At 44.1% G+C, this 24446-nt stretch overlaps 2 long non-coding RNA genes across 2 annotated transcripts; both read left to right on the top strand.

The window, feature by feature from the left end:
• The first annotated feature begins 363 nt into the window (after nucleotides 1-363).
• LOC125515802 lies at nucleotides 364-3629 on the top strand. Its single transcript, XR_007287132.1, has 2 exons — nucleotides 364-2520; nucleotides 3110-3629. It is a non-coding gene; the product is annotated as an uncharacterized LOC125515802 (long non-coding RNA).
• Nucleotides 3630-16846: 13217 nt separating this feature from the next.
• Nucleotides 16847-22041, top strand: LOC125516106. Its single transcript, XR_007287235.1, has 2 exons — nucleotides 16847-20937; nucleotides 21522-22041. It is a non-coding gene; the product is annotated as an uncharacterized LOC125516106 (long non-coding RNA).
• Nucleotides 22042-24446: the final 2405 nt, after the last annotated feature.

Here is a 24446-nt window from a genome sequence, read left to right as displayed (position 1 = left end):
CTGCCACGGGAGGGTAGGACAAAAGATGTCATGCAAGTTCTTTTTCATAAGCACGTATGACAATATACGGAATACATGCCTACATTACATTGATGAATTGGAGCTAGTTCTGTGTCACCCTATGTTATGACTGTTACATGATGAACTGCATCCGGCATAATTATCCATCACTGATCCGATGCCTATGAGTTTTCCATATACTGGTTCTCGCTTATTTACTTTCCCGTTGCTACTGTTACAATCACTACAAAATACCAAAAACATTACCTTTGCTGTCTTTACTTTTGTTGCCGCTACCACCACTATCATATTACTTTGCTACTAAATACTTTGTTGCAGATATTAAGTTTCCAGGTGTGGTTGAATTGACAACTCAGCTGCTAATACTTGAGAATATTCTTTGGCTCCCCTTGTGTCGAATCAATAAATTTGGGTTGAATACTCTTGTGACGCCCCGTTACGTCCAACAGAGTCAGGCGTAACGGAAGCCGTCACTTTAGAGTTGCGCCAGGATCAGTTAAGGAGAACAATGTCATGTACAAGACGGAGCAGCTGCCATGAGTAGGCAAGCTTTTATTACATGGACACCTCAAGTGTCGACTAAGCCTATGCGGCCATGACGATAGATCGTCACCCGCTTCTAGTACGAGCCTTTTAGACCAACCATGGAGGGCATCTACTCTTCATAGCCTTGATTGTCGACTTCCTCATAGTCATACTCCACTTTAGAATAACCGAAGTCGTTAAGATGACCAGACTCATCATAAGTACCATTCTCTATCGCCTCGGAGTTCTCATAACTCTCTTGCTCTGAAAAACAACATAAGTGCAGCTGAGTACGTATAAAATACGTACTCCGCAAGTCGTCGGGAAAAGTGGATGCATGAGTTTTTAAAGAGGAAAAACTTTATCGGTCACAGCTACCACCACCGAGCCATTATCTCAAAATCCTATATAGGTAAAAATATTTTCCCTTAACCAATTTTGTTGAAAACCAAATTTTATTCATAAAATCTACTGGGACAGAGCGACGTGGGATCTTACATCCTGTGTTAGAGGAAAACCCACACGACGCACTTCCAATCTCGGAAGCTGGGAGTGATATTACATTTACTCTGATCAGAGGTGTACTGCTTTGCCCATAGCATCACTTGGTACAAGTCGTCCATGCGCTACCCGTGCGCACGACTAGACCAAGGAACCAGAACCTTTAACCAGCCCGTACACTACCTCTGCTTTTCCACCTTGCCTTACTAAAGGCCCGCGGGTCGAGACCCCTGACCGGCGGTCCCACCCTAGGGTGACTGTACCTACCCGGCTACAGCCACCTTCTCACCCATGCAGAGGCAGCTACTTGGCATGGGTAGTCGGTTCAGCCTGTCCCATTCCAAGTCTATGGTAAGTACGATTTGCGCCGCTTTTGAAGTAAGCGCCAGTTGGTTGTGTCCTAATGTGATACCCTATGTAGAGGAGCCCGCCATCCAAGCCAACCCTACCCGGGTTGCCTTCACCAACATAAGCTCCTCTACCAACCAAATATTTATTTATAATGTAGCCTTGCCCGGGTCACAACTACTCAATACAGATACTTCACCTGATCTGGTCCAATTGCCAAATGAGTGGATCCACCTGATGCAAATCTCATTTCATTTATGAAAAATATTTATTTTTAATTCTTATGCAAAATTTTAGAAATGACCCATAGCCCGGAAAATTTTTATCAAGACATGATCAAGGAGATGACGACTTGCCGGGTAGTGCTTCGACCAACTCGGAACCACCAGATGCGACTCCTACGAGTCCGAGATCGACTCTTGATAATTATTTCACAAACCTGTTTATAATGCTTAATTAAAATCTAAACATCCAGCAACACGGCCATGTTGGGCAAGCCATAATTAATTAACTAGGTACTGATACATCCTAGTGTTTCATTGAGATATAAAATGCATCTAAGCCATCCAAATCAGAGTAGCATGCACGTATGTCATCCAGTCCAGAGAGTGATAAAAGAAATGATAAGTAAAAGGAAACAGTAGCCTAGTACTGTACTACTTGTACTTTGCTGGTTAAGCCCCAGCCCGTGTCTATCCAGAAAGACTACTCAACTTCTCTGCTGTCCCACGAACAGAACCAGCCCGCTCACCTCTCTCTCTCCCCCAAGAACAGAGCACGACCGCCGTCGCCTCGATCTGCCCCGTCCGGGCATCTCCGGCGACACGGCGGACACCTACAGATTCCCCTCATCTCCCTCTACCATTTCCCCCTATTTATTTGATCCGCCGCCGCCAAAAACGTCGCCACCACTCAATCCTAGCGCCGCCTGATCCAGGTCCGGTGGGCTTGCCACCGGCTGCAGCGGCAACGACGTCTCCATGCCTACATCCTCCCCCCAGCGCAGCCACACGCACAAGGCATGCAGCCACAGGCGTCGGGCCTGTGCGGCTTCACCGGCGCTGCTCGGTTGCCATGACTTTGCTGCTAACGGTGTGGAGTAGCCACATCCTACTGCTACTACTGGTAAGTACTAATCCTGATTCCTTCTCCATGAAGTGCTTCAAATTTCACAACAAGTGCCTGGTATATATGAATGTGGATGTGCATATATTGTTCATTTTATCTCAGGCCCTACTATTCCCCTCTCAGCCATATTGCCTTCTTTCTCTTTGTTTATCTCAAGGCCACGAAATTAATCAAGATTTAATCTATGGTGTGGTCATGGTATTGCTACTGATTAGATCTAAATGCTGTTCCTAACTAGTGCTACTCATCCTTGAATACCATATAGAAGTAAACAGTGGCAGTGAAACTCCAAAAAAAATTACTTGTGAGTAGATTATAAACATCAATCTCTCAGTGTTTGCTACAGATTGGCAGGGATTAATAAATAGGACAAGGTAGTATACACAGGAAGGTTGATCTTTTGGATACATACATACATACATGTCTTAGCAAGTTACTAGTACCTAGGATTTGATTCTTGGCATGTTAGATCTAGTACAAGCCACGGATGTCATTCACAGAAACTTTTACAAGCTTTTGCAATTGATCTAATTAGTTTTGACTAACTTGGGTGTTTACGCAAACATTTTGTTCTTTTTACTGCAAGGTAAATAGATCAAGGTGAATAGATGCTTATGGACTGATTCAAACCGAGGTGGAGATAGATAAGAAATCAAGCAAGAAGGGCTAACACAACAAGGTACTTGATTAATACCTAGTGGCGCATGCAACCCAAAGAGCTTCAGAGCAGGGGAAGATAGCAGTGTGGCAGAAGGTGAAAAGGCAGAGGGGTTTCACTAGCGGATGATTGTGTGTGGCCACAGTGAAAGGGATGGCTCCTATTTATTGTGGGGTGAATAGCTATGTCGGTTTGGAGAGGCATTACATCTGGCACGCATGCGTGGTTAGTCTTGCATGCATGCCTCCACTTGTGCCTCTTGTGGGCTGTACTAGGGACAAGTGTAATTTGCTTGGCTGGCCATTAGTTGGCATTTACTTTGTATGAAGGAAATGAGACAAGGGTCTATAAAATATAGGAAGATTTGGAGAAGAATTGTTGTGCATGACTAAATGCTATTTGCTGTAATAAAAATAATAATTAAGTGTAGTTATTTCTATTATTTTAATTAATGTTTTGGCAACGCCATTGAAATTATCGTTATCTAATTATATTTTATTTTATTTATGGTTTTTACATCCTTTCCCCTTTAGAGAAAATTTCGTCCTCGAAATTTGTTGAGGCGCACCTCGAAAAGGTAAGGATATTTTTCTCGGAGGTCATCTTCTTTTTCCCAAGTCGCTTCTCGCACCGGATGATTTCCCCATTGCACCTTGCAATATCTAATTGTTTTACTCCTGAGTTTCTTTTCCTCGGTGTCTAGAATACGACTAGGATGCTCCTCATACGTTAGGTCCTTTCGGAGGGTTAATTCTTCCTCCGAGACTCTCTCAAATGGTGGCTTTACGCTCTTGCGTAATTGGGAAACATGAAATACATCATGAACCCCTTGTAGGTGCGCTGGCAATTCTAATTTGTATGCCACCGTACCTCTTCTTTTTAAGATCCGATAGGGACCAATATATCGCGGACTTAGTTTTCCTTGTACTTCAAAGCGCTTGACACCTTTAATTGGTGAGACTTTTAAATAAACAAAGCCTTCGGGTTGGTATTGTATATCGCGTCGTCTCCTGTCCGCATAGCTCTTTTGCCGGCTTTGCGCTGTCTTGAGCCGCTCTCTAATTATACAGACTTTTTCCTCGGTTTCTTGGACCAAGTCGGGTGCTAAGAGTTTCTTTTCTCCGATTTCCATCCAACATATTGGGGTTCGGCATCTTGGACCGTATAAGGCTTCAAATGGGGACATACCAATACTAGCTTGGTCGCTATTGTTATACGCGAACTCTGCTAAGGGTAAGTGCTTGCTCCACGAGTCACCAAAATCTAGCACGCAAGCCCTTAGCATGTCTTCTATGATTTGGTTCACCCTCTCGACTTGATCTGATACTATTCTGGAAGGTGTTCCATGTAGAGCTACTATCCTGTGGATATATAGCTCAGCCAATTTTTCTCTGGAGCAACCCGGGGCTAAAGGGATAAAATGGGCAGATTTAGTGAGTCGGTCAACTATGACCCATATGATTTCCTCTCAATTTCTTGTCTTGGGCAGTCCGGTGATAAAGTCCATGTGGATTTCCTCCCAGTTCCATTGCGGAATTTGGAGAGGTTGCAAGAATGCTGGTGGTCGCTGGTGTTCCGCCTTTACTCTCTTACAAGTGTCACACTCGTCCACATACTGAGCAATTTCTCTTTTCATATTTCTCCACCAAAATGTACCTTTGACATCGCGGTACATTTTTGTGCTACCAGGGTGTATGGTGTACGGAGTGTTGTGTGCCTCCTGGAGTATTATTTGCTTAATATCAAGGATATTTGGCACACATAACCGGGTTTTATACCAAAGTGACCCGTCTTCTGCTATTCGGAACTTTGATGGTTGACCTTCTTGTATTCTGCGTTTTTCCTCACAAATGAACTCATCTTTGGTTTGGTTTTCCTTGATTTCGTCCAACAAATTGGGTCTGATTGTTAATGTGGTTAGGATTTTGTCAACCGGTTCATGTATGAATTCAATTCCCATCATTCCCAGCTCATGTATCAGATGCTTATCATAGGTTGGGATCTTGACATGATTGCATGAGGTTTTTCAGCTAAGGGCGTCTGCCACCACATTAGCCTTTCCTGGGTGCTAGTTAACACTAAGGTCATAATCCTTAATGAGTTCTTACCACCGTCTTTGTCTCATATTCAACTCCTTTTGCGTGAAGATATACTTGAGGCTTTTATGGTCCGTGTATAGTTCACAACGGTTTCCATAAAGGTAGTGCCTCCACATCTTCAACGCAAATACCACTGCAGCTAACTCGAGGTCATGGGTGGGGTAGTTTTGTTCATGGGGCTTTAACTGGTGAGAGGCATAGGCTATGACTCTCCCATCTTGCATTAGCACACATCCCAAACCAACTCTAGAGGCATCGCAATATACTGTGAATGCTTTGCCTGGTTCGGGTAGAGCCAATACAGGAGTGGTTGTGAGCCATTTCTTTAACTCCTGAAAACTTTGCTCACACTTATCATTCGAGTCAATTGGAACTCCCTTCCTTAGTAATTTGGTCATAGGGGCTGCTTTCTGGGAGAAGCCTTCTATGAACCTCTGATAATATCCAGCTAAACCAAGGAAGCTACGAATCTCTGTTACGTTGGTTGGGGATTTCCACGCCAACACTGCATCCACCTTAGCAGGGTCTACAGCTATCCCTTTCCCTGATATAATGTGTCCTAAGAAGGACACTTCTTCTAGCCAAAATTCACACTTTTTGAATTTGGCATAGAGTTGTTTTTCTCTCAAGGTCTGTAGCACTATCCGGAGGTGTTCAGTATGTTCCTCGATACTTCGAGAGTATATGACGATATCATCGATGAACACTACCACAAACTTGTCTAAATAGGGCATGAGGACTAGGTTCATCAGGTTCATGAAAACTGCTGGTGCATTTTTGAGCCCAAAGGGAACAACCATGAATTCATGGTGACCATATCGGGTTATGAAAGCAGTCTTAGGTATATCTTCTTCCTTTACTTTTAGTTGGTGGTACCCTGACCGGAGATCTATTTTTGAGAAGACGGTAGCTCCTTTCAATTGGTCAAATAGATCATCTATCCGGGGTAGTGGGTACTTATTCTTAATGGTCGCCTCATTCAAGGCTCGATAATCCACACATAGCCTCATACTTCCGTCCTTTTTCTTAACAAATAAGACTGGTGCTGCCCAAGGTGACACACTTGGTCGAATAAACCCTTTTTCTTCTGGTTCATCCAATTGTTTTCTTAATTCCTTTAGTTCTTCCGCGGACATACGGTATGCTCGTTTTGATATGGGTGCCGTACCTGGGATGATATCAATTGTGAACTCTATCTCCCTGTCTGGTGGCATCCCGGGCAATTCTTCCAGAAATACGTCAAAAAATTCTTGGACTACAGGTACATCTTTAGCCTCCTTTTTGTCCAAAGTGGCTATTGAGGCTTGGTTTGATTTCGGTCGGGTTCTTCTACTATTAAAGGTTATCCGTTTATTTTCTAGGCTTCTCAAGGATATGGATTTTTCTGCACAATCCATTCTTGCTCCATGACTCGCTAAGCAGTCCATTCCAAGAATAACGTCTAACCCTCTTAGGCCAATGACAAATAGGCTAGCATTAAAGGTTATGCCCTCAATGCAAATGGGACGGTTGTGGCACACATGTTCAACAATTATTGGGCCTCCAGGTGAATCTACTTTTATGGGTTTGGCTAGGGGGTCCGGTCTAGATTATGCGTCTCAACAAAGCGTTGCGATATGAAAGAATGTGTTGCTCCTGGGTCAAACAATACTAGTCCTACTCCGGGAGGGATTAGTAGGTTACCCGTCACTATGTCTGAAGCCGACTCCACTTGTGCCACATCCATATGTGCCAGACGGAATGGTCCACGTGCAAGACCGCCACGACCACGCCCGCAGTTGGCAGTGGACGCACTCCCGTGTACTTGTGCTGAATTAGCCTGGCGCTTATTTTGAGGTGGGACAGCTCCATTTGTGCCAGATTGTGGTTCACCCTTGCTTGGGCACTGATTTTTGTAGTGTCCCTTTTGTCTACAACGAAAACAGACAACACTCGCCTTTGGGCAATCTTGAGCCAAGTGTGGTCCATTGCACACGTGACATTTGATAGGGGCTCTTAGAGGCATAAAAGGTGGTCTAGGAGCTTGACGGAAAGGAGTACGGACGGGCCCGACCATTGGCACGCGGACTAGGCCAACAGGACGATTCCCACTTCTCATGGCAAACCTTGGGTCCATCCTAGCTTTCTTCCTTCGCTATTCCTTTATGGCGATTCGCCGATTCTCGATTGTAATGACTCGGTCTACTAGTTCCCGAAACTCGGTTATTTTTATAGGAGCTATAATAAGCTGTATGGACGGGTTCAATCCTTCTATGAACCGGTACACCTTTTTGGTCTCAGTGTTTGTGTCCTCTGGTGCATAGCGGGATAGTAAGTTAAACTCATCTAGATACTCTGCGATGGTCTTAGACCCTTGCTTGAGGTTCAGGAATTCCTTCCTCTTTACTTCCATCGCACTTTGCGGGACGTAGTTATCTCGAAATATCCTCTTAAGTTCGTCCCAAGTAACTATGAGGTTTTCGGGTATGATAATTTGGACATTTCTCCACCATGTGGCGGCAGGACCAATTAACTGATGGGACGCATACCGAACTTTTTCTTGGTCCGTGCATCCCACAGTGTTAAGTTTTAGCTCTATGTCCATCAACCAATCATCTGTAGCTAATGGATCTGTGGCGGTTGAAAAGGTTGGTGGTCTAGTCTTTTGGAAGTCTCCAATCGTGACACCTTGTTCTGGGTTTTTAGTCAGTTGGCCTCTCATCATACCGAACATCTACTCCATGAATTTATTCTGGTGTTCTAGAGAGTCTCGACGAGACTGCTCCATCCATTGATACATTGGAGCAAGTTGATCGGATCCTGGGGCATGATGGGTTAATGGTGGAGGCGGAGGTAACGTCACTCTAGACGGCAAATCTGCCATGTTCCTTAGCGACTCGGGTGCTAAATCTGATGGGTTCCCATTGTCTTCGAACGACTGACTACCAAATGCCATCACTACTGATCTGGTGGGCAAGGCATGTTGGAAATATGCCCTAGAGGTAATAATAAATTGATTATTATTATATTTCCTTGTTCATGATAATCGTTTATTATCCATGCTAGAATTGTATTGATAGGAAACTCAAATACATGTGTGGATACATAGACAACAGCATGTCCCTAGTAAGCCTCTAGTTGACTAGCTCGTTGATCAATAGATGGTTACGGTTTCCTGACCATGGACATTGGATGTCGTTGATAAGGCGATCACATCATTAGGAGAATGATGTGATGGACAAGACCCAATCCTAAGCCTAGCACAAAGATCGTTTAGTTCGTATGCTGAAGCTTTTCTAATGTCAAGTATCATTTCCTTAGACCATGAGATTGTGCAACTCCCGGATACTGTAGGAATGCTTTGGGTGTGCCAAACGTCACAACGTAACTGGGTGGCTATAAAGGTACACTACGGGTATCTCCGAAAGTGTCTGTTGGGTTGGCACGAATCGAGACTGGGATTTGTCACTCCGTGTGACGGAGAGGTATCTCTGGGCCCACTCGGTAGGACATCATCATAATGCGCACAATGTGATCAAGGAGTTGATCACGGGATGATGTGTTACGGAACGAGTAAAGAGACTTGCCGGTAACGAGATTGAACAAGGTATCGTGACAAGTTTCGGGGTCACCGGTATTGTACCGGGACCACCGGAAGGGTCCCGGGGGTCCACCGGGTGGGGCCACCTGCCCCGGGGGCCACATGGGCTGTAGGGGTGCGCCTTGGCCTATATGGGCCAAGGGCACCAGCCCCAAGAGGCCCATGCGCCAAGAGAAGAGGGAAAGGAAGAGTCCTAAAAGGGGAAGGCACCTCCGAGGTGCCTTGGGAAGGAGGGACTCCTCCCTTGGCCGCACCCTTCCTTGGAGGAAGGGCCAAGGCTGCCCCCCCCTCTCCCTTGGCCCTATATATAGTGGGGGAAGGGAGGGCAGCAACACCTAAGCCCTGGCGCCTCCCTCTCCCTCCCGTGACACATCTCCCTCTTCCCGCAGCGCTTGGCGAAGCCCTGTTGGAATCCCGCTACTTCCACCACCACGCCGTCGTGCTGCTGGATCTCCATTAACCTCTCCTCCCCCCTTGCTGGATCAAGAAGGAGGAGACGTTGCTGCTCCGTACGTGTGTTGAACGCGGAGGTGCCATCCGTTCGGCACTAGGATCATCGGTGATTTGGATCACGACGAGTACGACTCCATCAACCCCGTTCTCTTGAACGCTTCCGCTTAGCGATCTACAAGGGTATGTAGATGCACTCTCCTTCCCCTCGTTGCTGGTCTCTCCATAGATAGATCTTGGTGACACGTAGGAAAATTTTGAATTTCTGCTACGTTCCCCAACAGTGGCATCATGAGCTAGGTCTATGCGTAGTTTCTATGCACGAGTAGAACACAAAGTAGTTGTGGGCGTTGATTTTGTTCAATATGCTTACCGTTACTAGTCCAATCTTGATTCGGTGGCATTGTGGGATGAATCGGCCCGGACCAACCTTACACGTACGCTTACGTGAGACCGGTTCCACCGACTGACATGCACTAGTTGCATAAGGTGGCTGGCGGGTGTTTGTCTCTCCCACTTTAGTCGGATCGGATTCGATGAAAAGGGTCCTTATGAAGGGTAAATAGCAATTGGCATATCACGTTGTGGTCTTTGCATAGGTAAGAAACGTTCTTGCTAGAAACCCATAGCAGCCACGTAAAATATGCAAACAACAATTAGAGGACGTCTAACTTGTTTTTGCAGGGTATGCTATGTGATGTGATATGGCCAAAGGATGTGATGAATGATATATGTGATGTATGAGATGATCATGTTCTTGTAATAGGAATCACGACTTGCATGTCGATGAGTATGACAACCGGCAGGAGCCATAGGAGTTGTCTTTATTTATTTATGACCTGCGTGTCAACATAAACGTCATGTAATTACTTTACTTTATTGCTAACCGTTAGCCATAGTAGTAGAAGTAATAGTTGGCGAGACAACTTCATGAAGACACGATGATGGAGATCATGATGATGGAGATCATGGTGTCATGCCGGTGACGATGATGATCATGGAGCCCCGAAGATGGAGATCAAAAGGAGCAATATGATATTGGCCATATCATGTCACTATTTGATTGCATGTGATGTTTATCATGTATATACATCTTATTTGCTTAGAACGACGGTAGTAAATAAGATGATCCCTCATTAAAATTTCAAGAAAGTGTTCCCCCTAATTGTGCACCGTTGCGACAGTTCGTTCATTTCTAAGAACCACATGATGATCGGGTGTGAAAGATTCCAACGTTCACATACAACGGGTGTAAGACAGATTTACACATGCAAACACTTAGGTTGACTTGACGAGCCTAGCATGTACAGACATGGCCTCGGAACACAGAAGACCGAAAGGTCGAGCATGAGTCGTATGGTAGATACGATCAACATGAAGATGTTCACCGATGTTGACTAGTCCGTCTCTCGTGATGATCGGACACGGCCTAGTTGACTCGGATCATGTAATCACTTAGATGACTAGAGGGATGTCTATCTGAGTGGGAGTTCATAAGATGAACTTAATTATCCTGAACATAGTCAAAAGGTCTTCGCAAATTATGTCGTAGCTCGCGCTTTAGTTCTACTGTTTAGATATGTTCCTAGAGAAAAATTAGTTGAAAGTTGATAGTAGCAATTATGCGGACTAGGTCCGTAAACTGAGGATTGTCCTCATTGCTTCTTAGAAGGCTTATGTCCTTAATGCACCGCTCAGTGTGCTGAACCTCGAACGTTGTCTGTGGATGTTGCGAACATCTAACATACACGTTTTGATAACTACATGATAGTTCAGTTAAACGGTTTAGAGTTGAGGCACCGAAGACGTTTTTGAAACGTCACGAAACATATGAGATGTTTCGAGGGCTGAAATTGGAATTTCAGGCTCGTGCCCACGTTAAGAGGTATAAGACCTCCGACGATTTTCTTAGCCTGCAAACTAAGGGAGAAAAGCTCAATCGTTGAGCTTGTGCTCAAATTGTCTGAGTACAACAATCATTTGAATCGAGTGGGAGTTGATCTTCCAGATGAGATAGTGATGTTTCTCCGAAGTCATTACCACCAAGCTGCTAGAGCTTCGTGATGAACTATAATATATCAGGGACATATATGATGATCCTTGAGATATTCGCGATGTTTGACACCGCGAAAGTAGAAATCAAGAAGGAGCATCAATTGTTGATGGTTGGTGAAACCACTAGTTTCAAGAAGGGCAAGGGCAACAAGGGATACTTCATGAAATGGCAATTCAGCTGCTGCTCTAGTGAAGAAACCCAAGGTTGAACCCAAACCCGAGACTAAGTGCTTCTGTAATAAGGGGAACAGCCACTGGAGCAGAATTACCCTAGATACTTGGTAGATTAGAAGGCTGGCAAGGTCGATAGAAGTATATTGGATATACATTGTGTTGATGTGTACTTTACTAGTACTCCTAGTAGCACCAAGGTATTAGATACCGGTTCGGTTGCTAAGTGTTAGTAACTCGAAATAAAAGCTACGGAATAAACGGAGACTAGCTAAAGGTGAGCTGACGATATGTGTTGGAAGTGTTTCCAATGTTGATATGATCAAGCATCGCACACTCCCTCTACCATCGAGATTGGTGTTAAACCTAAATAATTGTTATTTGGTGTTTGCGTTGAGCATAGACATGATTGGATTATGACTATCGCAATACGGTTATTCATTTAAAGAGAATAATAGTTACTCTGTTTATTTGAATAATACCTTCAATGGTCTTGCACCTAAAATGAATGGTTTATTGAATCTCGATCGTAGTGATACACATGTTCATGCCAAAAGATAGTAATGATAGTACCACCTACTTGTGGCACTGCCACGTAAGTCATATCGGTATAAAACGCATGAAGAAGCTCCATGTTGATGGATCTTTGGGCTCACTCGTTTTTGAAAAGTTTGAGACATGCGAACCATGTCTATTGGTGTATATGCATGAAGAAACTCCATGCAAATGGATCGTTTGGACTCACTTGGTTTTGAATCACTTGAGACATGCAAATCATGCCACATGGGCAAGATGACTAAAAGCCTCGTTTTCAGTAAAATGGAACTAGAAAGCAACTTGTTGGAAGTAATACATTTTGATGTGTGCAGTCCAATGAGTGCTGAGGCATGTAGTGGATATCTTTATGTTCTTACTTCACAGATGATTTGAGTAGATGTTGAGTATATTTACTTGATGAATCACGAGTCTGAATTATTGAAAGGTTCAAGTAATTTCAGTGTGAAGTTGAAAGATCGTCGTGACAAGAGGATAAAATATCTATGATATGATCATAGAGATGAATATCTGAATTACGAGTTTGGCACAGAATTAAGACATTGTGGAAATTGTTTCACAACTAATACAGCCTAGAACACCATAGTGTGATGGTGTGTCCGAACATCGTAACTGCACCCTATTGGATATGATGCATACCATGATGTCTCTTATCGAATTACCACGATAGTTTATAGGTTAGGCATTAGAGACAACCGCATTCACTTTAAATAGGGCACCACGTAATTCTGATGAGATGACACCGTATGAACTATGGTTTAGAGAAACCTAAGCTGTCATTTCTTAAAAGTTTGGGGCTGCGACGCTTATGTGAAAAAGTTTCAGGCTGATAAGCTCGAACCCAAAGCGGATAAATGCATCTTCATAGGACACCCAAAACAGTTGGGTATACCTCCTGTCTCAGATCCGAAAGCAATAAGGGATTGTTTCTACAATCGGGTCCTTTCTCGAGGAAAAGTTTCTCTCAAAAGAATTGAGTGGGAGGATGGTGGAGACTTGATGAGGTTATTGAACCGTCTCTTCAACTAGTGTGTGGCAGGGCACAGGGAGTTGTTCCTGTGGCACCTACACCAATTGAAGTGGAAGCTTATGATAGTGATCATGAAACTTCAGATCAAGTCACTACCAAACCTCGTGGGATGACAAGGATGCGTACTACTTCAGAGTAGTACGTAATCCTGTCTTGGAAGTCATGTTGCTAGACAACAATGAACCTACGAGCTATGGAGAAGCGATGGTGGGCCCGGATTCCGATAAATGGCTCGAGGCCATATAATCCGAGAGAGGATCCATATATGAAAACAAAGTGTAGACTTTGGAAGAACTACTTGATGGTCGTAAGGCTGTTAGGTACATATGGATTTTAAAAGGAAGACGGACAATGATGGTAAATGTCACCATTAAGAAAGCTCGACTTGTCGTTAAGAAGTTTCCCAACAAGTTCAAGGAGTTGACTACGATGAGACTTTCTCACTCGTAGCGATGCTAAGAGTCTGTTGGAATTATATTAGCGATTACTGCATTATTTATGAAATCTTGTAGATAGGATGTCAAAACATTGTTTCCTCGACGATTTTCTTGAGGAAAGGCTGTATGTGATACAACCGGAGGGTTTTGTCAATCCTGAAAGATGCTAATAAGTATGCAAAGCTCCAGCAATCCTTCTAAGGACTGGAGTGAGCATCTCGGAGTTGGAATGTATGCTTTGATGAGATGATCAAAGATTTTGGGTGTATAAAAAGTTTATGAGAAACTTGTATTTCCAAAGAAGTGAGTGGGAGCACTATAGAATTTCTGATGAATATATGTTGTCGACATATCATAGATCAGAAATGACGTAGAATTTCTGGAAAGCATATAGGGTTATTTGGAAAGTGTTTTTCAATGGAAAGCCTGGATTAAGCTACTTGAGCATTGAGCATCAAGATCTATAAGGATAGATCAAAACGCTTAATGGTATTTCAAATGAGCACATACCTTGACATGATCTTGAAGGTGTTCAAGATGGATCAGTCAAAGAAGGAGTTCTTGCCTGAGTTGTAAGGTATGAAGTTAAGACTTAAAGCTCGACCACGGCAGAATAGAGAGAAAGGACGAAGGTCGTCCCCTATGCTTAAGACGTAGGCTCTACAGTATGCTATGATGTGTACCGCACCTGAAGTGTGCCTTGCCATGAGTCAGTCAAGGGGTACAAGAGTGATCCAAGAATGGATCACAGGACAGCGGTCAAAGTTATCCTTAGTAACTAGTGGACTAAGGAACTTTTCTCGATTATGGAGGTGGTAAAAGAGTTCGTCGTAAAGGGTTACGCCGATGCAAGCTTTGACACTAATCCAGATTATTCTGAGTAGTAAACTGGATTCGTATAGTAGAACAGTTATTTGGAATAGCTCCAAATAGAGCGTGGTAGTTGCATCTACAAGATGACATAGAAATTTGCGAAGTACATACGGATCTGAAAGATTAAGACCTGTTGACTATAACATCTCTCACAAGCATAACATGATCAAACCCAGAACTCATCGAGTGTTAATCACATGGTAATGTGAACTAGATTATTGACTCTAGTAAACTCTTTGGGTGTTAGTCACATGGGGATGTGACCTTGAGTGTTAATCACATATCGATGTGAACTAGATTATTGACTCTAGTGCAAGTGGGAGACTGTTGGAAATATGCCCTAGAGGCAATAATAAATTGATTATTATTATATTTCCTTGTTCAGGATAATCGTTTATTATCCATGCTAGAATTGTATTGATAGGAAACTCAGATACATGTGTGGATACATAGACAACACCATGTCCCTAGTAAGCCTCTAGTTGACTAGCTCGTTGATCAATAGATGGTTACGGTTTCCTGACCATGGACATTGGATGTCGTTGATAACGGGATCACATCATTAGGAGAATGATGTGATGGACAAGACCCAATCCTAAGCCTAGCACAAAGATCGTTTAGTTCGTATGCTGAAGCTTTTCTAATGTCAAGTATCATTTCCTTAGACCATGAGATTGTGCAACTCCCGGATACCATAGGAATGCTTTGGGTGTGCCAAACATCACAACGTAACTGGGTGGCTATAAAGGTACACTATGGGTATCTCCGAAAGTGTCTGTTCGGTTGGCACGAATCGAGACTGGGATTTGTCACTCCGTGTGACGGAGAGGTATCTCTGGGCCCACTCAGTAGGACATCATCATAATGCGCACAATGTGATCAAGGAGTTGATCACGGGATGATGTGTTACGGAATGAGTAAAGAGACTTGCCGGTAACGAGATTGAACAAGGTATCATGATACCGACGATCGAATCTCGGGCAAGTATCGTACCGATAGACAAAGGGAATTGTATACGGGATTGATCGAATCCTCGACATCGTGGTTCATCCGATGAGATCATCGTGGAACATGTGGGAACCAACATGGGTATCCAGATCCCGCTGTTGGTTATTGACCGAAGAACGTCTCGGTCATGTCTGCATGCTTCCCGAACCCGTAGGGTCTACACACTTAAGGTTCGGTGACGCTAGGGTTATAGAGATATTAGTATGCGGTAACCCGAAAGTTGTCCGGAGTCCTGGATGAGATCCCGGACGTCACGAGGAGTTCCGGAATGGTCCGGAGGTAAAGAATTATATATAGGAAGTGCTATTTCGGCCATCGAGACAAGTTTCGGGGTCACCGGTATTGTACCGGGACCACCGGAAGGGTCCCGGGGGTCCATCGGGTGGGGCCACCTGCCCCGGGGGCCACATGGGCTGTAGGGGGTGCACCTTGGCCTATATGGGCCAAGGGCACCAGCCCCAAGAGGCCCATGCGCCAAGAGAAGAGGGAAAGGAAGAGTCCTAAAAGGGGAAGGCACCTCCGAGGTGCCTTGGGGAGGAGGGACTCCTCCCTTGGCCGCACCCTTCCTTGGAGGAAGGGCCAATGCTGCGCCCCCCCTCTCCCTTGGCCCTATATATAGTGGGGGAAGGGAGGGCAGCAACACCTAAGCCCTGGCGCCTCCCTCTCCCTCCCGTGACACATCTCCCTCTTCCCGCAGCGCTTGGTGAAGCCCTGTTGGAATCCCGCTACTTCCACCACCACGCCATCGTGCTGCTGGATCTCCATTAACCTCTCCTCCCCCCTTGCTGGATCAAGAAGGAGGAGACGTCGCTGCTCCGTATGTGTGTTGAACGCGGAGGTGCCGTCCGTTCGGCACTAGGATCATCGGTGATTTGGATCACGACGAGTACGACTCCATCAACCCCGTTCTCTTGAACGCTTCCGCTTAGAGATCTACAAGGGTATGTAGATGCACTCTCCTTCCCCTCGTTGCTAGTCTCTCCATAGATAGATCTTGGTGACACGTAGGAAAATTTTGAATTTCTGCTACGTTCCCCAACAAGGCATAGGTTATAACGATAGCTACTACATGAGAAAATATTTTACTTATTTGATTAGAGGTGAGATTTTAGCTCAAACAGTACATTTCACTCTGCCTGTTTTGGAGCATCAATTTAAACAGTGCACTTAACAGCGGCATACTAGAAAATTTTGCAAAACTTTTTTTTTTTGACTTGTTGTTGGCCGAAGAATAAAAGCAGTCAAACAAAGTGGATTTTTTTACAGAGGCAAGAAATTAAGCACAAGTCAAAAATAAAGCCATTTACACGTGCACATGCACACATGAGTTCTTCACGTACTGGATTAAAATCATGCAATCATCAAGTGTGACATACATCAATTGAACTCATGAAGTGCTAGGAAAAATGTAGCAGCATCAGCACGTAATATAAATACTAGCCAAACACGTGATGTACCAATGGCATGTACTTGAATGAAGAGATCATTAAAAAAATCTACCATACATCAGACGCCATTATGAGGCATTGGCAACAATGTGGCAACAACATCACATATAGTATTCCATCATTCAGAGCAAGGAGCATAAAAAGAACCAGAATTTAAAATGAATATGGAGGCATGGCATATGCATCACACGAGACCATCTAGTAATAGAATTTCAGTACATCCATAAGTCCACCAGTCCACATGGATACATCACATATCATAGCAGCAACACCACACATGACTCTGTGTCGCACATCATCAGGCTACCACGGCTATCTACACGTGTACCTGGAACAAAAGTATACCTGCCGACCTATCTGTCCGTCGGAACTAGTCTAGCTAACTACGGCTGTGCAAACTCTGGAAGGGTAGCTACGGCTACAAGACCTTTCCAGATATGCACAGAATCCAAAAGGACAGCCTCCATGCATCTGCCTAAACATCTAATAAGTGGCGGAACTAACTCTGGGAGGTGTAGCTATGATGCTACAACCTTGCCAGAATACTAACTACTACTACTAGTAGCACGTCAATCCTCCCTAACAAGAGGACTAGGTGAAATGGTGAGGAGCAAGTCGGGGTCGAGGGCAGAAGTTGGTGCAGGCAGAGACACACTCGGTGCAGCAGCGTCAGACTCGGGTGCGCTGATGGTGCTAAGAGGGTACTCAGAGGGAGTGTGCTAAGAGGGTGTGACGTCGGAAGCGACACGAAGGTACTCCAGGGGCTGAGAAGACACCTGGCGGGAGTCGAGTGCTAGAAGCTCTGAGTAAGTGACGCCAATCACTAAAAAGTCGGGGGTGCCATCGGGAGAAGGTGGAGCAGGGTCGGTAGCTGGAGAACCTGGTGGAGTGTGGGGAGTGTGCTCTGGAGGTGGTGGGACTACAACGGAACTCAGAGTAGGAGCAACCTGAGAGGAAGGCTCGTCGGTGACAAGAGACTCCTGGTCAATCGGGTACCCTACCCGGCCTGGAGAGGCGGAAGGTGAGCTGTCGATCTGAAGAGGGTTGAGGGCCATACCCGGATGGGTGTAGTCCCTCAACGCAGTGGACATCTCGCTGTTTGCCCGCTCAAGCTCGGAACAACGCCTCTGAAGAGTGTCAACCTGATCTAATAGGTCCTGAACGAGCTGAGGTGCAGGTGGACGCTCGTACAGTGTGGAGGGATGTGACACTGCGCGAGAGGAGGAACCCCTGATGACTCTAGGAGCTGGGTGGTCTGCCCGAGTGGGTGGGACTGTCGGGTACAGAGGTGGACGAGCGGCAGTCGAAGCTGGTGGTGGTAAAAATGTGGGAGGTAAAATAGGAGGACGTGGTGAAAGTGGAGGGAAAGTGGAAGTGGTCGAAAAAGGCGAAGGAGTGACAATGGGCGTAGGTGCAGACGAACTCCCTGCTCCTCTAGCTGATGAGGCCACTCGCCTCTGCCCGCGTACTGAAGGAGAGGGTGGTAGGCGTGGAAAAGGTGTAAAGCGGCATCTCGTGCCGCACCCTAAAGTGCTGAAACAAAGTCGTAACGGGCAACACTGTACCTAGAAGGGACTTCTAAGCTCTCAGGAATGTGCACTGTGACTAAGTACCCCGTGGAACACGGGTCGTGAAACACTGTGTAGTACGGTGCAATCAACACACCCAGAAGACCAAGAAGCTCAACCAAGAACAGAGCAAAACCACCATACTCAGGACCCATACCAAACATCCTACCACTCCTCATCCTACATTAAGAAATTTAAGAATTCAGTTAGTTATAACACAGTGTAAAATTAATTTTACCAAGGACAGTAAATAAACAATTAAACACATTTTTCTTGCACAATTGTGTGCTCTAAATTATTTAATCTTCACTTGACTTGAGTCATTTTTTAAAGAAAACTTTTAGTTTATTTTAGGTAAGGAGGGAACCTATCTTTCCTAGGGCTCAGACGGTCTCTAACCAAGTACATGACTGTTTCCTTAACGCTGCTCTGATACCACCTCTTCTATGACGCCCCGTTACGTCCAACAGAGTCAGGCGTAATGGAAGCCGTCACTTCAGAGTTACGCCAGGATCAGTTAAGGAGAACAATGTCATGTACAAAACGGAGCAGCTGCCATGAGTAGGCAAGCTTTTATTACATAGACACCTCATGTGTCGACTAAGCCTATGCGGCCATGACGATAGATCGTCACCCGCTTCTAGTACGAGCCTTTTAGACCAACCATGGAGGGCATCTACTCTTCATAACCTTGATTGTCGACTTCCTCATAGTCATACTCCACTTTAGAATAACCGAAGTCGTTAAGATGACCAGACTCATCATAAGTACCATTCTCTATCGCCTCGGAGTTCTCATAACTCTCTTGCTCTGAAAAACAACATAAGTGCAGCTGAGTACGTATAAAATACGTACTCCGCAAGTCGTCGGGAAAAGTGGATGCATGAGTTTTTAAAGAGGAAAAACTTTATCGGTCACAGCTACCACCACCGAGCCATTATCTCAAAATACTATGTAGGTAAAAATATTTTCCTTTAACCAATTTTGTTGAAAACCAAATTTTATTCATAAAATTTACTGGCGACAGAGCGACGTGGGATCTTACATCCCGTGTTAGAGGAAAACCCACACGACGCACTTCCAATCCCGGAAGCTGGGAGTGATATCACATTTAATCTGATCAGAGGTGTACTGCTTTGCCCATAGCATCACTTGGTACAAGTCGTCCATGCGCTACCCGTGCGCACGACTAGACCAAGGAACCAGAACCTTTAACCAGCCCGTACACTACCTCTGCTTTTCCACCTTGCCTTACTAAAGGCCCGCGGGTCAAAACCCCTGACCGGCGGTCCCGCCCTAGGGTGACTGTACCTACCCGGCTACAGCCACCTTCTCACCCATGCAGAGGCAGCTACTTGGCATGGGTAGTCGGTTCAGCCCATCCCATTCCAGGTCTATGGTCAGTACGATTTGCGCCGCTTTTGAAGTAAGCGCCAGTTGGTTGTGTCCTAATGTGATACCCTATGTAGAGGAGCCCGCCATCCAAGCCAACCCTACCCGGGTTGCCTTCACCAACATAAGCTCCCCTACCCACCAAATATTTATTTATAATGTAGCCCTGCCCGGGTCACAACTACTCAATACAGATACTTCACCTGATCTGGTCCAATTGCCAAATTAGTGGATCCACCTGATGCAAATCTCATTTCATTTATGAAAAATATTTATTTTTAATTCTTATGCAAAATTTTAGAAATGACCCATAGCCCGGAAAAAATTTATCAAGACATGGTCAAGGAGATGACGACTTGCCGGGTAGTGCTTCGACCAACTCGGAACCACCAGATGCGACTCCTACGAGTCCGGGATCGACTCATGATAATTATTTCACAAACATGTTTATAATGCCTAATTAAAATCTAAACATCCAGCAACACGGCCATGTTGGGCAAGCCATAATTAATTAACTAGGTACTGATACGTCCTAGTGTTTCATTGAGATATAAAATGCATCTAAGCCATCCAAATCAGAGTAGCATGCACGTATGTCATCCAGTCCAGAGAGTGATAAAAGAAATGATAAGTAAAAGGAAACAGTAGCCTAGTACTGTACTACTTGTACTTTGCTGGTTAAGCCCCAGCCCGTGTCTATCCAGAAAGACTACTCAACTTCTCTGCTATCCCACGAACAGAACCAGCCCGCTCACCTCTCTCTCTCCTCCAAGAACAGAGCGCGGCCGCCGTCGCCTCGATCTGCCCCGTCCGGGCATCTACGGCGACACGGCGGACACCAACAGATTCCCCTCGTCTCCCTCTACCATTTCCCCCTATTTATTAGATCCGCCGCCGCCAAAAACGTCGCCACCACTCAATCCTAGTGCCGCCTGATCCAGGTCTGGTGGGCTTGCCACCGGCTGCAGCAGCCACACGCACAAGGCGTGCAGCCACAGGCGTCGGGCGTGTGCGGCTTCACCGGCGCTGCTCGGTTGCCATGACTTTGCTGCTAACGGTGTGGAGTAGCCACATCCTACTGCTACTACCGGTAAGTACTAATCCTGATTCCTTCTCCATGAAGTGCTTCAAATTTCACAACAAGTGCCTGGTATATATGAATGTGGATGTGCATATATTGTTTATTTTATCTCAGGCCCTACTATTCCCCTCTCAGCCATATTGCCTTCTTTCTCTTTGTTTATCTCAAGGCCACGAAATTAATCAAGATTTAATCTATGGTGTGGTCATGGTATTGCTACTGATTAGATCTAAATGATGTTCCTAACTAGTGCTACTCATCCTTGAACACCATATAGAAGTAAACAGTGGCAGTGAAACTCCAAAAAAATTACTTGTGAGTAGATTATAAACATCAATCTCTCAGTGTTTGCTACAGATTGGCAGGGATTAATAAATAGGACAAGGTAGTATACACAGGAAGGTTGATCTTTTGGATACATACATACATATCTTAGCAAGTTACTAGTACCTAGGATTTGATTCTTGGCATGTTAGATCTAGTACAAGCCACGGATGTCATTCACAGAAACTTTTACAAGCTTTTGCAATTGATCTAATTAGTTTTGACTAACTTGGGTGTTTACGCAAATATTTTGTTCTTTTTACTGCAAGGTAAATAGATCAAGGTGAATAGATGCTTATGGACTGATTCAAACCGAGGTGGAGATAGATAAGAAATCAAGCAAGAAGGGCTAACACAACAAGGTACTTGATTAGTACCTGGTGGCGCATGCAACCCAAAGAGCTTCACAGCAGGGGAAGATAGCAGTGTGGCAGAAGGTGAAAAGGCAGAGGGGTTTCTCCAGCGGATGATTGTGTGTGGCCACAGTGAAAGGGATGGCTCCTATTTATAGTGGGGTGAATAGCTATGTCGGTTTGGAGAGGCATTACATCTGGCACGCATGCGTGGTTAGTCTTGCATGCATGCCTCCACTTGTGCCTCTTGTGGGCTGTACTAGGGACAAGTGTAATTTGCTTGGCTGGCCATTAGTTGGCATTTACTTTGTATGAAGGAAATGAGACAAGGGTCTATAAACTATAGGGAGGTTTGGAGAAGAATTGTTGTGCATGACTAAATGCTATTTGCTGTAATAAAAATAATAATTAAGTGTAGTTATTTCTATTATTTTAATTAATGTTTTGGCAACGCCGTTGAAATTATCGTTATCTAATTTTATCTTATTTTATTTATGGTTTTTACAACTCTACCCTCGAAAGTTGTTGCGATCCCCTATACTTGTGGGTTATCAAGATCAATTTATGGCGCCGTTGCCGGGGAGCATAGCTCTATTCTTTGAGTCACTTGGGATTTATATCTACTGGACACTATGAAGAACTTGAAAGACGCTAAGACAATAATTTATCTCTTAACTACGAGGGGAGGTAAGGAACTGCCATCTAGCTCTGCACTTGATTCACCTTCTGTTATGAGTAGGCTAGCGACACTTAAACCTGCTTCTGCTATTTGCTCCGATATGTCGCATGTTATTGATGATGCCACTTCTGCTATGCATGATACTTATGATGAAACTGCTTCTATGCCTGATACTAATGTACCCTTTGGTGAATTTCTTGATGAACAAATTGCTAGGGCTAGAGAAAAAGAAATTATTGAATCTGAATACGAATATGATAGTGATGATGAAAATATGCCTGCTATTCCTGAGGGTTATCTTTTTGATATGGAATCTTCTGCCGCTATTTTAGCTTGTATGGATAGGTATGAGCTTAAGAGGTTATTAGTTAAATGGAACAAAGAATCACTTAGAGATAAAATGAAACCCGACCCTGTTTTTACTACTTCACCTATATGTGTTCCTGATAAGGATTATGAATTCCCTGTTGATCCTGATATAATTACTTTGGTTGAATCTGATCCGTTTTATGGCTATGAATCTGAAACTGTTGTGGGACATCTTACTAAGTTAAATGATATAGCTGCCCTCTTCACTAATGATGAGAGATCGCGTTACTTTTATATACTCAAAATATTTCCGTTCTCATTAAAGGATGATGCTAAGATATGGTTTAATTCTCTTGATCCTGGTTGTGTGCGTAGTCCCCAGGATATGATTATTACTTCTCTGCTAAATATTTCCCTGCTCATAAGAAACAAGCTGCTTTGAGGGAAATATACAACTTCGTGCAAATTAAAGAAGAGAGTCTCCCACAAGCTTGGGGGAGGCTTATCAAGTTACTTAATGCTTTGCCTGATCACCCTCTTAAGAAACCTGAAATACTTGATATCTTTTATAATGGACTAACCGATGTTTCCAGAGATTACCTGGATAGTTGTGCTGGTTCTCTTTTCATGGAAAGAACACCTGATGAAGCTGAAATTCTATTGAATAATATTTTGACAAATGAAAATAATTGGGCACCTCCTGAGCCAGCTCCTGCTCCAATTACTGAGTCTATTCCTAAACCAACTCCTAAGAAGAGAGGTGTTCTATTCCTCAGTCCCGAAGATATGCAAGAGGCAAAGAAATCTATGAAAGAAAAAGGTATTAAAGCTGAAGATATTAAGAATTTACCTCCTATTGAAGAAATACATGGTCTTAATATACCGCCTGTTGAAGAAACATATGATCTCAATTCTTTATTTACTGAAGAACCTCCTGATCCCGATATCCCGACATAGGTAGTAAAGGTAAATTCTCTCTATAGATATGATAAAGATGAAGTCCCTCATACTAAAATTGCTAGTCAGTGCTTGGATGAGTTTGATAACTTTATGTTTAAGCAAGATGACTTCAATGCTTATTGTGATAGACAACTAAAAGAAAATGCTTATATGATTAGACGCTTGGGTGATTATATGGCTAATATTAAAGGTGAACTTAAACTTGTTAGCAAACATGCTTCTATGGTTACCACTCAAGTAGAACAAGTACTTAAGGCTCAAAAAGAAGTGCTTGATGAAATGAATAGTAAGAAAAATGATTATGCTGTTAGAGTGGCTACTAGAACTGGTAGAATGACTCAGGAACCTTTGTATCCTGAAGGCCACCAATGTCTACTACACAACCTTATTCTTGTAGACGTTGTTGGGCCTCCAAGTGCAGAGGTTTGTAGGACAGTAGCAAATTTCCCTCAAGTGTATGACCTAAGGTTTATCAATCCATAGGAGGCGTATGATGAAGATGGTCTCTCTCAAGCAACCCTGCAACCAAATAACAAAGAGTCTCTTGTGTCCCCAACACACCCAATACAATGGTAAATTGTATAGGTGCACTAGTTCGGCGAAGAGATGGTGAAAGAAGCGGTATATGGATAGTAGATAAAGGTATTTGGAATCTGAAAACATAAAAACAGCAAGGTAACTAATGATAAAAGTGAGCATAAACGGTATTGCAATGCGTGGAAATAAGGCCTAGGGTTCATACTTTTGCAAGTGTAAGTTCCCTCAACAATACTAACATAATTGGATCACATAACTATCCCTCGACATGCAACAAAGAGTCACTCCAAAGTGACTAATAGCGGAGAACGAACGAAGAGATTATGGTAGGGTACGAAACCACCTCAAAGTTATTC

The sequence above is a fragment of the Triticum urartu genome, chromosome 6, assembly GCF_003073215.2.
Source record: "Triticum urartu cultivar G1812 chromosome 6, Tu2.1, whole genome shotgun sequence".
NCBI classification, from domain to species: domain Eukaryota; kingdom Viridiplantae; phylum Streptophyta; class Magnoliopsida; order Poales; family Poaceae; genus Triticum; species Triticum urartu.
This window is presented reverse-complemented; position numbering and strand designations above follow the sequence as displayed.